We start from the raw sequence: 15,000 nt of genomic DNA, 5'->3' as shown, positions 1-15,000 counted from the left end.
GATTGCTGATGTAGTGATATCGTTTTCGACTACTAACTCAGCTGTCGGAGTTTTGAGTGTCCATCTCGGGATGAAGTACATCATAGCACTGCCAACCGGCGCTCCATTTCTGGTAAGCAAGTTGTGTGTGTGTGTGAGATTCACCATGGTCTTAGATCACGTGTTGGACTCGTGGTCGACAGTTCATGGATAAGACCTCAGAGCTCGTATGACCGATATATGGGCAATACTGTGACCTTACACGCACACACACACCCAACTCCCCGCCCACGAGAGTTGGAGTAACAACCCACAGCGCAGCGATACTGAAATCACTTCGGCCCTGGGCGGGATTCGAACCCGGACCACCGTAGTGGCAGGCGAGAACTCTAACCACTGCGCCGCGAGGTTGTGTGTGTGTGTGTGTGTGTGTGTGTGTGTGTGTGTGTGTGTGTGCGCGCGCGCGCAAAGTCAGCCTTACCCATAGATCTCTAAGCTCTCATTTGAGACTAATAAATGTCGATCACGATCCCAGCACGTGATCCAAGGTCTGGAGTTAGGCGAGCTGATTTTGCGTGTTCATGATTGTTCTTTGTTGTTTTGATTTTTTCATGTTTCCTTAAACATCTCCGTAATGTACCAAGACTATCTCTATGGAGTAATGTAAGGAGAGGGAAATGTATTCCATACACAGATTATGTGTTTAGTTTGTGGCAACACGCCATTACTGCAGTGCCCCCTTAACGCATATAGCATCTTTATAAAATGAAATTACTAATCGTGGTCAATCTTATGTGTCCGTGTAATCAAATTATATGTTGTAAATAATGTTGTCACATAAAGGATCGCCCTTATAATGTAAAAATCATCTTGAGTGTGACATAATTGTATAAATTGTACAAAGTGGTAAAATATTGATTGTATATAAGTTTATGTGATGGCGGACGAGAAAGTATGACTTGTCCAGAAGAGAATCCGCAGAGGTCGGATGTCGCTCTCCGCTCCAGCACACTCAACAAGCGCTCAGAAATCTTCGCCGGCCGGTAGCGGCAAGGAGACTTTTCTCATTTGCTGATGCCGGTCTGGCACAGGCCGACCTCTTCGTTGACGTCGGCAGGCGGGTTTACACCAAAGACAAATACACACATTTCCCAAGTCACGTAATTCTCTGTTTTCAGAGTTGTGCTTGGAAGAAGAGAGATACACGCACACTTGCTTGCTGGCTTAGCGGGGGCCCACAATTCAACTCTGATTCAGAGCCCTTAACTCTTCGCCGGCTGGTTGCGAGAGAGGAATTGGGGAGCCTCTCTTGACGAACGGCCCGCATCCACGCCCTGGCCTCTTCGCTGACGCTGGCGAGCGGTTTTAAACTTCTGACATTTACACACAATTCCCAAGTCACGTAATTCTCTCCTTTCAGAGTTGTGCTTGGAGGGAGAAAGATAGTACAACACCCGCCCGCCTGCCCCCCTCCCCCTCGCACCGCCATTGGATCCACTCTCCTGACTCTCAAACCCAACCTGGGGGAAAACAGGAACACTCACGCCCAACCTGGGGCTTATCATGAACGCGATCTCTACACGCGGGAAGTGAACTCTACTCACTTCCCGTAAGATACATACACACACCTCTCACGAACATAGCCACGCCCCACGCACAAACATCTACACGTACTTTTTCTTCGACTAAAATTCACTTCCTTTCTAACTTTCTCTTATACTACATCTTCTCATTTCAGTTTACCTCCCACTAAAGATTTTTCCGTTTTTCCACCTTTCTCTACTACTACGCCTCCTACCATTTTCTCAACTTTTGGTGATTCTAATCCCAGGCGTCGGCGCCGCCGTCCGAGTTCCCTGCCCATTTCTCCTGAGCCACGACCACCAACCGCCCCTAATCGCTCGCTCAATCGCCCGGTGGCAAAAGCCCTCTTTTATACACTACTATCTTTTCATTTTCTTACAGACATTCTTCCCCTCCCACAAAAACCGATCCCGCGCAATCGGATGGTCTTAACCTAGCAAGTCCAGAAGAAATAAGAAGTTTCATTTAATCCTTCTTTTAAGGACGATAACCGTTTATCATGATGTAGTAACTAACCACGTCAAGTTAGCGTTATTCATCCCTACATATACTGTGAGTTACCTTTTCCGGAGTCTGTGCAATTTATTTTGTTCGTTAATTCATTCATTCATATATTTTACATCTACTGTTTTAAGAATCTTCGTCTCGATGTTTATTTGATGGGGATATTTTAAAAGCAAAACAGCAGTCTATTGGAGTGGAGCTTAGATAATGGTGGGTAACGGCCCCTATGAGATGGTGTTCAATCTTAGAAGTAATTGATCGAGCTCACTGACCATGCATAAAAATATTTGGTTGTAATCTCGAAAGGAATCGTTGCGTACAATTTTTGATTGCCACCTCGCAGTGTTATATGGAAACCACAATTAGTTAGATGTTGTGGAACATTAAAAAATATATATACGAGACAATAGAGAGAGAGAGAGAGAGAGAGAGAGAGAGAGAGAGAAATGTACTTTGTCCTCGGACTGTGTTCATGTTTTCTCCCTACAGCTCAGAGTTACCCAGCATGATGATTGGTGACGAGTTTCTACTGTCTCTCCATTCTCCAACATTAAATCTCTCCTTGACTACACATGCGAAGAGCTGTTTTTTTGCTATATATATACATATATATATATATATATATATATATATATATATACATATATATATACATATGTATAAATATATATATGCATATATATAATATATATACATATATATATATATACATATATATATATATATATGTATGTATGTATATAAATATACATATTACAACACGCTGAAACATTGAATGGTCCCCAGTACATACATTTTCATCTCATATACGGAAACTGATACGCTGTCTACACCGTTTCGGTTTCCGAATATGCTTCCATCGACCGCCTTGATAGTCTCGATCGCGTTTGCAAGGAACTGACGAGGAAAAGTTATGTGCTTGATAAGATGGATATAGATATATGGAAGCTTGCTGGCTGAGCGGGTTAGGGCGTCGTTACTTCCGACGAAGGTCGAGGGGATGGTTGTTCGAATCCTGCCACCGGCGAAATTGAACCAAGGGCATGGTTCATTAAATTCCGCGCTACAAAGCTCTCTGTGAGGGGCACCGTCCTAGCCTTCCGATAGGGGGGAGTTTATCACGTTAAACCACATCATATATAATATATATATATATATATATATATATATATATATATATATATATATATATATATATATATATAAAACCCATTGCTACTGGTATCCAGTGGTCATGTTGATCCAGGTCGAGATTGATACACGACACAGATATAATTGAAATTTCCAAAAATGGCGACTATATGTAAAGAACTAATTGGACTTTTTCTTTTCTTAGAATGGAATGACGTGTGGCGATGGGGACAAGAACCGATTTTGTTTTATTCTGGTTAATCTCAAACTATTTTTTTCACCTGATTTGAAGAAGAAAATACCTCCTCTCCCACCCCATCCCCTCCCTTCATCAGCTGAATGAAATCGTCAGACGCCGTCTGTTAAGGGGTTTGGATACTTTCTAATGTGGTTGGATCCCACTTAAAGGGAGTTGGATTCCTCTTAAGGTAGTTGGATTCTGTTTAGAGGTTTCGGACCCTTAAAGAGGAATCCAACCCCATTAAGAGGGATCTAATCCCATTACGAAGGATCTAATCCCAGTAAGAATGATCTAATACCACTTTTCGAATCAAATCCCGTTAAATGGGCTTTGGTGAACTATAAGCATTATTAGGTGAGTATGGCGTCGTTTGACCGCTGTGGAATCGTAGTTATCGCCTCCGTCTCATGAGACCAAAGGCTCTGTTTCGATTCCAGTCACTGCAGATGATTGTCACCCACTCTGTCCTAGCACGTAGGGCAAATGTGACGGTTTCGGCCGCAGTTAAGCGTTACCTGGTGTATGCTCCTCGCCTCTTTAGTGTCTCCCTGTCAGGGATTGATGAAATGATGCATATTGTAATTATATGACATTTCAAATGAGAGAGAGGAGAGAGGGAGAGAGGGAGAGAGAGAGAGAGAGAGAGAGAGAGAGAGAGAGAGATGATGGAGTCTCCCTCAATGACATATCTCTTCTTCTCATTCTCTTCTTCCTCTGTCATCAATTGCTTTCATTCATCCTAGTAGCGGATTTGCGATGAACCTGGCCAGTAGTGGATTTAGGTTGATATGGATTCATAGCAACCCATGGGAACTGTTAGAGCACGTACAAGGAATAAGAGTGAACCATGATATATTTTTTCTGTTAATGATAATAATTTGGCGAAAAATATATAGAATAACAAACATTTACCTAAAGATGGGTTAGGTAGGCCTAAGGCTTGCATGGGTTGAATTAAGTTAGGAATATCGTATGCCCTATAAATTTAACCTGAAGCTTCTGACATAAAACCTAACGTATGTAAATAAAAGATCATCTTCAATTCTGGTTGATTTTACGAGCCTTTGCCCATGCTCAGTCTGCGAAATTACACGACAAAGATTCATACAATAGCCTGCTGCTCCTGTGCCCTGGGGTCTATTATCTACATAAAATATGCAGTCATGATAGACGGCCAATCCAGTACAAACTGGTTCACAGTGTGTGTGTGTGTGTGTGTGTGTGTGTGTGTGTGTGTGTGTGTGTGTGTGTGCGTGTGTGCATTTACCTAGTTGTATTATACGGGAAGGGAGCTATGCTCGAGGTGACCCGTCTTTGTATCTTTCAACATCAAGTTTTTTCTTAAAATCTTGAATAGTATTTGCACACATTGTTTCTTTATCTAAGTTATTCCATATATCCAGCACTCTGTGTGGGAAGCTATTCTTTTTCCGATCTCTTCTGTAGTTATCCTTTTTGAGATTCTTTTCATGACCTCACGTTTTTCCATTGTCATTTTTAGTCAATCTTTTCTGTGTGTGTGTGTGTGTGTGTGTGTGTGTGTGTGTGTGTGTGTGTGTGTGTGTGTGTGTGTGTGTGTGTGTGTGTGTGTGTGCTTAGAAGTTTCAGGAAATAATTCTAATTCAAAAAATAACCAGAGCAGTGAGCGTTACTCCTAATCAACAATTACCCTTGCGTCGAGTATGATATATTCCAACACTTATGTAACGCTGTTGGGTACATTGTATTACAAACAAGGCGAATGCATACTTTCTTCATTTTTACCATTACTGGACAAATTGAATGTTGATTTATGCATATTCATCATCTTCTAACCTCATTAGGTATCGATTCTCATTCATCTACTTGTCATTTTGTTAAATCCATGAATACTCTAGTGCTTACACGTTAGTTCTGTGTACAAGAATTGAATTGTTTTTGAAATGGTCCCTCCCTCAGCTTGGAAGACCACGGGTTCTATTTTTTATCATTTATTTTTTTATTCCTCTATTTATTCATTGATCTAGTTATCTATTATTCTACATTAGCGTCATTTATCATTTCTTTATCAAAGCGCCAATCCCACTACATTTATGAACTGTCGATGAAGATCTTGTAATGCAAAAAACGCAGTGTCGCTTAGAAAAATATCGTGCAACTCAGACCTTTTCAGTCCCGTTTTTCAAAACCATTCAACCCCCCGCCCTAAGGAGTTAAGTTCACGTTCTTATCCAAAGGGATGGCATGTTATTCGTTAAAATATGAAAATGAACGATAAAATGAAGTACACTATGTTACAGTTTCTGAGTTACGGTATTTCACAAATGTCAGTGATTGAACGGGTGGGGAGAGTAGTGTTGGCGGGAACGACGAGTAAACTTGCTCAAATAATTTATTTTATTTGCTCTTAGGTTATTTATTTCGCTTAGTTTTGTTTCATTTGTTCTATTCTTTACTTTAGCTAATTCTGCTTTATTCCTTTTAATTCTGTTTCTGCCCAAATCCCGAAATTATTTTCGTCACTTCAATTATTATAATTATTATTATTACTATTATTATTATTATTATTACTATTATTATTATCATTATTTGTCCTAGTCGTCTTGAGAATTCTGCGTCAGAATATTCGAAATTCGCCACTGCCTGTCTTAAGGTATCTGTCTACTCTCTCAATGTCTCCAGGTTCATGCAACATAGGCAACCTCAGGCTCGCTTTCCCTTCAGAACGATTTCTACGTTCCAAGTTCGGTTGTCTGTGTTCCTGTTCATATCACACAATTTCTATCCCCATGTATGCATTTATATTTATTATCGCTGCTATATTCTTTTTCTTTTACGTATGTCTGTGTTCCTGCTTATACCATATTATTTCATTCCGTTGTGGAATGGACTTGAGATCAAAGGGAGAGCTGAACTGATGCGATCTTGTTTCGTCAGCTGAATAGTCAGTAAATAAATAAAGAATAAATAAATCAAGCACAACTGCCAATACCGGCTTCTCACTCACGAATAGCCTCAGACCCGTTACTGCCTCCTTCGAGCAAGACGGGTGTGGTGTAAGGTCACGATATTACCCACGGATCAGACTAAATGAGTCTGAATCATCACCCGGGTGTAGAAATGGCTGTCGATCACGAGTCCACGTTGGTAATATCCTGCTCACCAGTCATCTGACAGTGAGAAATGAAATGCCCTTACCTACCCCAACCTGAAATGCATTTCTTCATCTCCCATCCACCTCCCACCAACTCCATCGCCAAACGTCTCAGATTATAATTAGAGTTGAAATAGTAACCGTCTGTTTGGAAACGGCTGCCAATCTCAGACACGGTTTATGTCTTAATAATTTGTATTAATAACTGTTAGGCAACTCGATTCATTAATTTGATAGAGCCATCCCTTTTCCATCTCAACTTCCACGAATAATAGGCCTATGGATTTGAGTAATCTCGGGATATGTACTTTCTAACATCTAGAACATTTGTCCCGGTCCAGTCACGAAATTATCCTTATTCAGGGGCCCGACGATTGCAGAACGACATTGACGCTCCCGGTGATGTCAGTTGCACACAATAAAACCTCTTCTGTTTTATCTGTAACATATGTCTGCAAATGAAATAACCCTGTGAATGCCATGTTTTATTTTTGCATTCTTTCAATACAACGTAAATCATATACATTGCCTGGCACATTTGCAAAATGGTGAAATTAAATATATTGGGCGATCGTCCATCACTAGATTGGGGTAAGACAAGTTGATTTCCAAATCTGGATTTTAGCTATTCTAATTGCCAGAACTGTATAAGAGGTAACTATACATGTTTTTTCAAATACTACCGTAATTTGTATTGCCTCGTTAAACATATTTAGTTTGTTTTCTTTGCAGTGGCTGTACCCGTTTTCTGAAGTACAACTTTAAAAAAAATGTCGGAACTGTGTAGTCTTCCTATCTGACGACAAAGACGCAGAAATTCTTATTGTGATTTGTCACAAATTAAAGGAATCTCTTGTTTATAGTTACTCCGGTCTTTCTTTTTTCAGTTATGTGAGAATTGATACCAATACATGCTAGCCGATCGTCGAAGAATTTATTTACTCAAGCCTAATACACGAAACCAGTCCCGGGGTCTGAGGCCGTGGCAGTTGGCGTGATTTGGGCATTGTAACGCTTTCGACTGCGGCTATTCACTTGCGCAGATCAACCATTCTGTATCGCCTTTGGTCACGAGATAACGACATTGAAATCCCCACCGAAGTGCACGAAGGGAGTGTCATGTTTCGCCCCATGCATAGACGATGAGGATCCTCGCAAAGCCATATTGAACTTGCTCGTGCATAGCTGAAGAGCCAGCCACGCGGAGCTCCTCTGCTATGGTGAAGCAAGGCAGTCCCTACAGTGAAATAAATGGTGTGTGTGTGTGTGTGTGTGTGTGTGTGTGTGTGTGTGTGTGTGTGTGTAATATATATATATATATATATATATATATAAAAATATATATAAATATATATAAATATATATATATATATATAAATATATATATATATAATTCAGGATGAAATACGGGGAAGAAGAGCAAAGTGGGCTGGACACTGCATACGAATGGGGGCAGACTACCAAAGAATGTGATGGAAGGAGTAGAGGGTAGATGACCAGTAGGGAGACCCAGGTACAGATGGATGGATGGAGTAAAGAAGGACGTGGAGAGGGTGGCACCAAGAGAGGACTGGAAAGAATTGACAGAGGATAGAACCATCTGGAGAGGCATAGTGAAAGCGGTGAAGGGCCGTCCGGCCTGACAACCAACAGAGTAAAAGTGTGTGTATATATATATATATATATATATATATATATATATATATAGAGAGAGAGAGAGAGAGAGAGAGAGAGATACAAAAGGAACATAAAGTGTAATCATAGGTATCTGCAAACACGCATCATTTCCTCTAAACCTTTGATGAGATAAGCTATAACGTGTAAAATGGGCGTGATATGATACAAAATCAGATATTTGTTCACACACCCACGGCTTGCTGGGGGTAGTCGTTAGCGTCTTGACCTCCCAATTCAATGGATCCGAGATCGAGCACATAGTCACTGTCTCCCATGGGCAAAGAGATGGTGTGTATGTCATCTGGTGGTAGTGTACGGGATTGAAGCAATGCTCATGAGGCCCCGTCTTTATTCCTCAATTTGTCAAACCCTGCCTGCCACTGATCAACAAAGGATTTGTTCCAAGAGAGAGGGGGCCTCTTGTCTAGGTATTTTCGTATTCTAAATCCAAACACATTCCAAAAAATGTTGTATCACATTTTTTTCAGTATACTTATTTTGTTAGTGTGATCATCATTGTGTTTCTAAGAAAATTTCCTCAATTGAGGATGGTTTGGAAACACAATGATGATAACAGAAAAAAATCAAGTGTACTGGAACACTTTTTTTTTTTTTTTTTTTTTTTTTTTAAGAATGTGAAAATACCTGGGAAAGAGGCACCTTCTCTCTTGGGACAAATTCTTTGTTGACCAGTGTAGTTTTTTGTGTTCCAGTACACTTTTTTTTATTTTTTCTATTGTGACCATCATTGTGTTAACAAGAAAATTTCCTCGTTTGAGGATGGTCTGTTATTCTGCAATGATGTCCAATCTTTATGAAAGACCTTGACCTTGAGTATAACAAAAGAGTGGCACTTGTTTATTGAATCTACGAAGTAAGCTTGAAGGCAGTCCTACTCGTATCATGAAAATTATTCGAGAACAATTAATTGAAACAAATATTCGAACAATAATTAATCGATATGCAGTTATTCTAATAAAGAGTTGTTTGAACGAATTTTTTTATAATAGGCAATTGTTAGAAGTGTAACTTATTCGAACTGTTGTTAGGTTAGGTTAGGTTATTTATACTGTCTGAATAAAGAATTTTGCATTTCGAATAATTATCATTTCATATTATTGTCCTCTCTAATAACTTTCATTCTAACAATTTTCTATTAGAATAAATGTTGTTCGAATAATTATTTTCGATTAATTGTTTTCGATTAATTTTTTCGAACAATGTTCACATAATCGTCCTATTAATGCAGTGGTGGTTCCCAAACTTCTTCAGCTTGTTACCCAATTTAACACCCTACGTTAAGCATGTTATCCCTTTTCACAAAATGTTTTCAGCATTGACATATGTGGCTAAATTAAAACAGAAGATATATTTTCGCTTATTTGTTGTATTTGAACATTGTGCATCTCAAATGACCATTGCCAAAGATATCGAGAAAGTCAGTGGGATGGATGAAGTTGCATGCTTCAAGAAGAAGCTAATTGAGGAATTCTTGGCTTCTTGATTTTCAGAATTCTTAACTTTTTTTTTATGTCACCCCTCCATTAGCCCCCGTTTTTTTTTTTTTTTCGTTTTTTTTAACACCAGTTTGGGAACCACTGTATTAATGGAGATAAGTTTCATTCTGTTCCTGTCTCATGCAGATAATATGAAGGAAATATATAATAGTATGAAGCTTTGATTACAATAAATAAATAAATAAATAAATAGATTAATAGAAATAAAGTATGGGGAATTCAAATGGAATATCTGTGTTGACCAAAGGTAGTGGCACTTTTTGGAGTGCATATGGTCACATTATGTTTTGTTGCTTTCTTTGTGAGTGGGACAATCAGAAGAAAAAAATCACTATATAAAGAAAGTATGGCCAAAGTAATATTTGGTTCCATGAGAGAAGAATGTCATTGGTACTCCACTTGTTGATCCCGAGAAAAATTATCTGCATTTGTACATCAAGCTAAGGTTAATGAAGAAGTTTATCAAAGGTATGGATAAAACTGGCGAGGGATTCAAATATTTGAGAAATATATTTCCCACAATAAGTGACACCTAAATCAAAGATAATACTTTAATAGGCCTGCAGATTAGGGAATTGATGCAAGATCAAATGTCTGATGAAGTGCTTTCTGATGTTGAAAAAGCTGCATAGCTATCATTCAAGAAAGTCTACATAAACGTCATACAAAAACCTGGGATAAAATATGAGCCTGTAAATCCACTCCTTGGACTCTGTCACTTGGTGCAGTCAATTGATGAGCATGGCGAGAGGTTTTACCAGGACTTTTTTTAATATGGAAACTGGGTACTAAGGAAACTAGAGCCCATCTTTGCTAGATGATTACTGTTGAACATTTAGAAGGGACGCTCCAGAAACCAAATAGAGCCGGAAAGCTAATATCGCTACATTTAAAAGGCCAGTACATTAGTAATATCACCCTGATATATTGATTAAAGACATACCTTTGTTGCAAGATTAAACTATATCACAAAAACATGCCTGATAGACAAAATCTGAAAATGTATTTGAATTTCACGTAATTAACGACATTAAATTCACCTACTTTAGTTTTTGGAATGAAAAAATTTATTTTTGTTGACCAGTGTTATTATTACTATTACATATATATATATTTTCTTTTCTTTTCATGTAGTGCTGGTTTGAGTTGTATTCTTAACCAAATTATTCCGTAATTATACACTTCTCCATGGAATGCTATACTTCCTGACATCTTATTTTTTATAAGTTTCTTATTACGACCTCTTATCCAACTTCCTTCTTGTACCAGTAATTCGTTTCTGTTAATTTTCTTCAAATCTGTCTTCAGTTAAAGTATCATTATTATGTCTCCTCTCTCTCTCTCGCTCTCTCTCTCTCTCTCTCTCCGTTTCTCTAAATCAGGAGGTCACAGTTTCTTCAGTCTTTCCTCATATACCTTGTTTGTTTAAACCAGAGACCATCTTAGTTGCTACGTTTTGTATTCTCTCTATTTTTCTTATATATTTCTTTAGGTGCGTGCTCAACGGAACCCATACATCGGGTCACACGGGAGGAATGGCTATTGATCACGTGACTAGCACGTGATCCAAGACCATGGAAAAAGACATACATACATACACACACACACGCACACACACACACACACACACACACATATATATATACATACATACATATATATACATATATATATATAAATATATATATATATATATATATATATATATATACATATATACATATCTATTCCCCCAACGTTTCGACCCTACACAAGGAGTTCAGGGAATGAAAGTAGAAGGTCAAGGCAGTTTATATACAAGGCAAGGTCATCTCGTTGGACGTCTACGCACTCCCCTCGCTTTCTACCTCCTCTTGGTCGTAATCTTGGTCAACTAAAAATTATTCACAGAAGACTTGAAAAAAAGGGAAAGAGTTGAAGCACCGTATGTTATATTCCACGTATGCAGCAGCCATTGTGAAGTATTCATATATTTGGACATGAACTGTCGTGACCTTGTACTTTACCTCCCCACCCACCCCCATCACTAAAGAAATCAGTCACTAACGCTTGTCACGTGCTAGCCCAGGTTCGAGTCCTTGGCCGTACCACGTTTCAGTTTCTGCATGTTGGGCTCCTCGAGTCTCTCGATGTTGATGGCTTAGAATTAAAGTGTATTGTGTTTGATATATATATATATATATATATATATATATATATCATTATGCATAAAACCTCTCCATCCGGTGCAGATTGACACTGAATCATAGGGAGCCAATTCTACAAGCAACCATCAGTGCTTAGCTGTAAGACAAAGCTGTAATGTCCTTGGTAGACCGCTGCAAGCCCTCCATTTCCTTAGTTCTCTTTAAACTTCGTGTAAGAGGTTGAAATGTTTGTAGGTACTGTACACCACATTTGATAACGGCGACCAAGTATTGTTCATTTAGTAACCCGATTTTTTTTTTTTTTTTTTTTTTTCATATGAATGGTATTGAAAGAAAACAAAGGGCTAAAACTCTTCGTAATATTTTTGTAAGTCATTCTCAGGATATCAGTATTTGTGATTAACTTTAACCCAACAGTCCTAACCTAACTTAACATTGCTAACTTAACCTTGTCAGAGGCAACTTCATCTGAGGCTACTTTCATATACATAACCTAACCGTGCTTAATTAACTGTTTTTCAGCCAAGAACCATGAAAATAGGCTAAGAAACCATATAGTGTAGTGAGCGCTGAAATTATTGTTTGTATTAAGAGAAGATTAGATAACTTTATGGATGGGGATAATAGGTGGTAATGGACATGGAACTGCCTAGTGGAGGCCTTGTGGTCTCTTGCAGTCTCCTTTATTATTATGTTCTTATGTCTTATGGAGTATAAGACAGGAGGGGAAGTGACGCGCCATGGGCTATACGCATCGTTCACAGCATCGTCATATAGACTCTTCCAGAAAGTTCTATGACTCACTGAGCGTGTGCTAAGGGCTTTGGTCGGCGACACGCCAACACCTGATATTTCCAAAAACTCCAGATGTATTGATTCTTCTTCCTATCCGAAAACACAACCAAATATTCTTTATTTGAGGACCTATACCCTATTTCAGCAGATCCGAGAAGATTCGGTCTTATTTCACGGCGACAACTCCGACTGATGCCCCGGATGCGCTGCGATAAAGTGAAAGATCGGATTTTGGGAAGTCTGTTAGAGATGCAAGTACCTCCTCTTGCGTGGGACGTCTATTGAACGATATAGGAGATATGCAAGTTGGAGCCATCGGTGGAAAAAAGGACAGTGCATGAACTGCGTGTCAGAAGGCTTCCTATGAATAAAAAAGTATGGGCGATTGAAACGATCCTTGTGGAATACCACTCCAATATGGGACAAGAGCAATGAACTTACGCAATGGATGTCATAGATTGGTTAATAATGAAAAAGTAGGTGAAGAAATGGTATAGATTTCGGAGAAATTTTTTGAGTTATGAATATACATGTGGTGTGTGAAGAAACTAATTGCCTGTAAGATTATTCAGAACAGTAATACTTAACTTGCGAGTACATAAGGAAAATCACTGAGGCACATAGACTGAAAGGTTGAGATCTTGGAGTAAGTGTAAAAAAAGTTATACACTAATACAGTAAACTTCGTCCCAAACTTATTTACAAAGGCGGAGCATGCCGACAGGAGACCTTTTGGTCCATATCTAGGTCGGATGCGAAAAAAAAACATAGTAATAATAAACTAATAAATAAAAACTATAATACTGTAAATAACAAATAAAAACAAATAAATGCATAGGTATAGTTAAATAATAAACATACAGGTAAATAGTAAATAGTAATAAATTGACATATAACTAATAATAAATGAAAATCAAACAGACAAATTATAACAAAACAAATAAACAATATAAAGTAAATTATAATCATTACAGCATCTTGCTTAGGTGTTTATCTAAATGATTCTTAAAGCTTCGAACTGAACTACATTGCACTGCCTGTGCAGGAAGTTTATTCCATTCATCAACCACACGGTTGGCAAAACTGTTTCTACCTACTTCCAAATTGAATCTATTTCCGGACAGTTTGAGACCATTGTTTCTCGTCTGATTCTCATTCAATGTGAAAAATTTGTCACTTTTGATGTCAATTCCCTTTAGAATTTTAAAGACCTGTATCAATTCACCTCTGAGTCTACGCTTTCTTAGGGAAAACAGATTCATATGTTTTAGTCGATTTTTGTATGCTTTATTTTTGATATTTTAAATCAGTTTTATAGCTCGCCGTTGTAGTTTTTCCAGTCTGTCAATGTCTTTAATGAGATTCGGTGACCATACGGAAACAGCATATTCCAAATGTGGACGAACTAACGATTTATATAACTTGTTAATGAGTGATGGACTTTTGAAATCAAAAGATCGCGCAATCAGTCCTAGAATCTTATTTGCTTTCTCAGAGGCTGAAATACACTGCTTGGATGATTTGAGATCGTTACTGATAATTACGCCGAGATCTTTTTCACTATCCACTTTTGTTAACGAATTTCCAAATAACTTGTAATCGTACTTACTGTTATTTCTACCTATGTGCATTACCTTGTGTTATATTTCATTAGCTACTTTTCAGACCATTGCTGTAATTTATTTAAATCTTCTTGAATATCTAATTGGTTTAAGTGATCATTTGCCACTCCGCACAGTTTTGTATCATAAGCAAATTTGGAAACAGTAGATTTTAGTCCATGGTCTATATCATTTATATATACTATGAATAGAAGTGGCCCAAGAACGGAACCCTGAGGAACTCCACTTGTAACATTTTTCCATCTAGAAGTTTTCCATTTAAAACAACTCTCTGTTTTCGATCATTCAACCAATTACTAGTCCAACTTAATAGGCTACCATTTATTCCGTGTAAAGCTAATTTAGTAAGTAGTCTTTCGTGTAGGACGGTATCAAAAGCTTTTGCAAAGTCTACATATATTAAATCTATATTGTTTTCTTTTGTCATAATTCGAGATAACTGTGTTGTAGAATTCGAGTAAGTTAGTCACGCAAGAACGTTTCCGTCTGAAACCATGCTGGCTATCATTTATCAAACGGTTACTTTCTAAATGATGTTCGATAGCATCTCTGATGATAGTTTCCATTATTTTTCCTACGATTGAAGTCAAACTTATAGGCCTATAGTTATTTGGTTTCTTTTTGTCACCCCTTTGAATATGGGAGTAACGTTAGCTAGCTTCCATTCTCT

The sequence above is a fragment of the Oratosquilla oratoria genome, chromosome 5 (assembly GCF_046742065.1).
Source record: "Oratosquilla oratoria isolate Oo_2021 chromosome 5, ASM4674206v1, whole genome shotgun sequence".
Taxonomy (NCBI): domain Eukaryota; kingdom Metazoa; phylum Arthropoda; class Malacostraca; order Stomatopoda; family Squillidae; genus Oratosquilla; species Oratosquilla oratoria.
The sequence above is the reverse complement of the archived record's forward strand: the minus strand, read 5'-3'. Positions refer to the sequence as shown.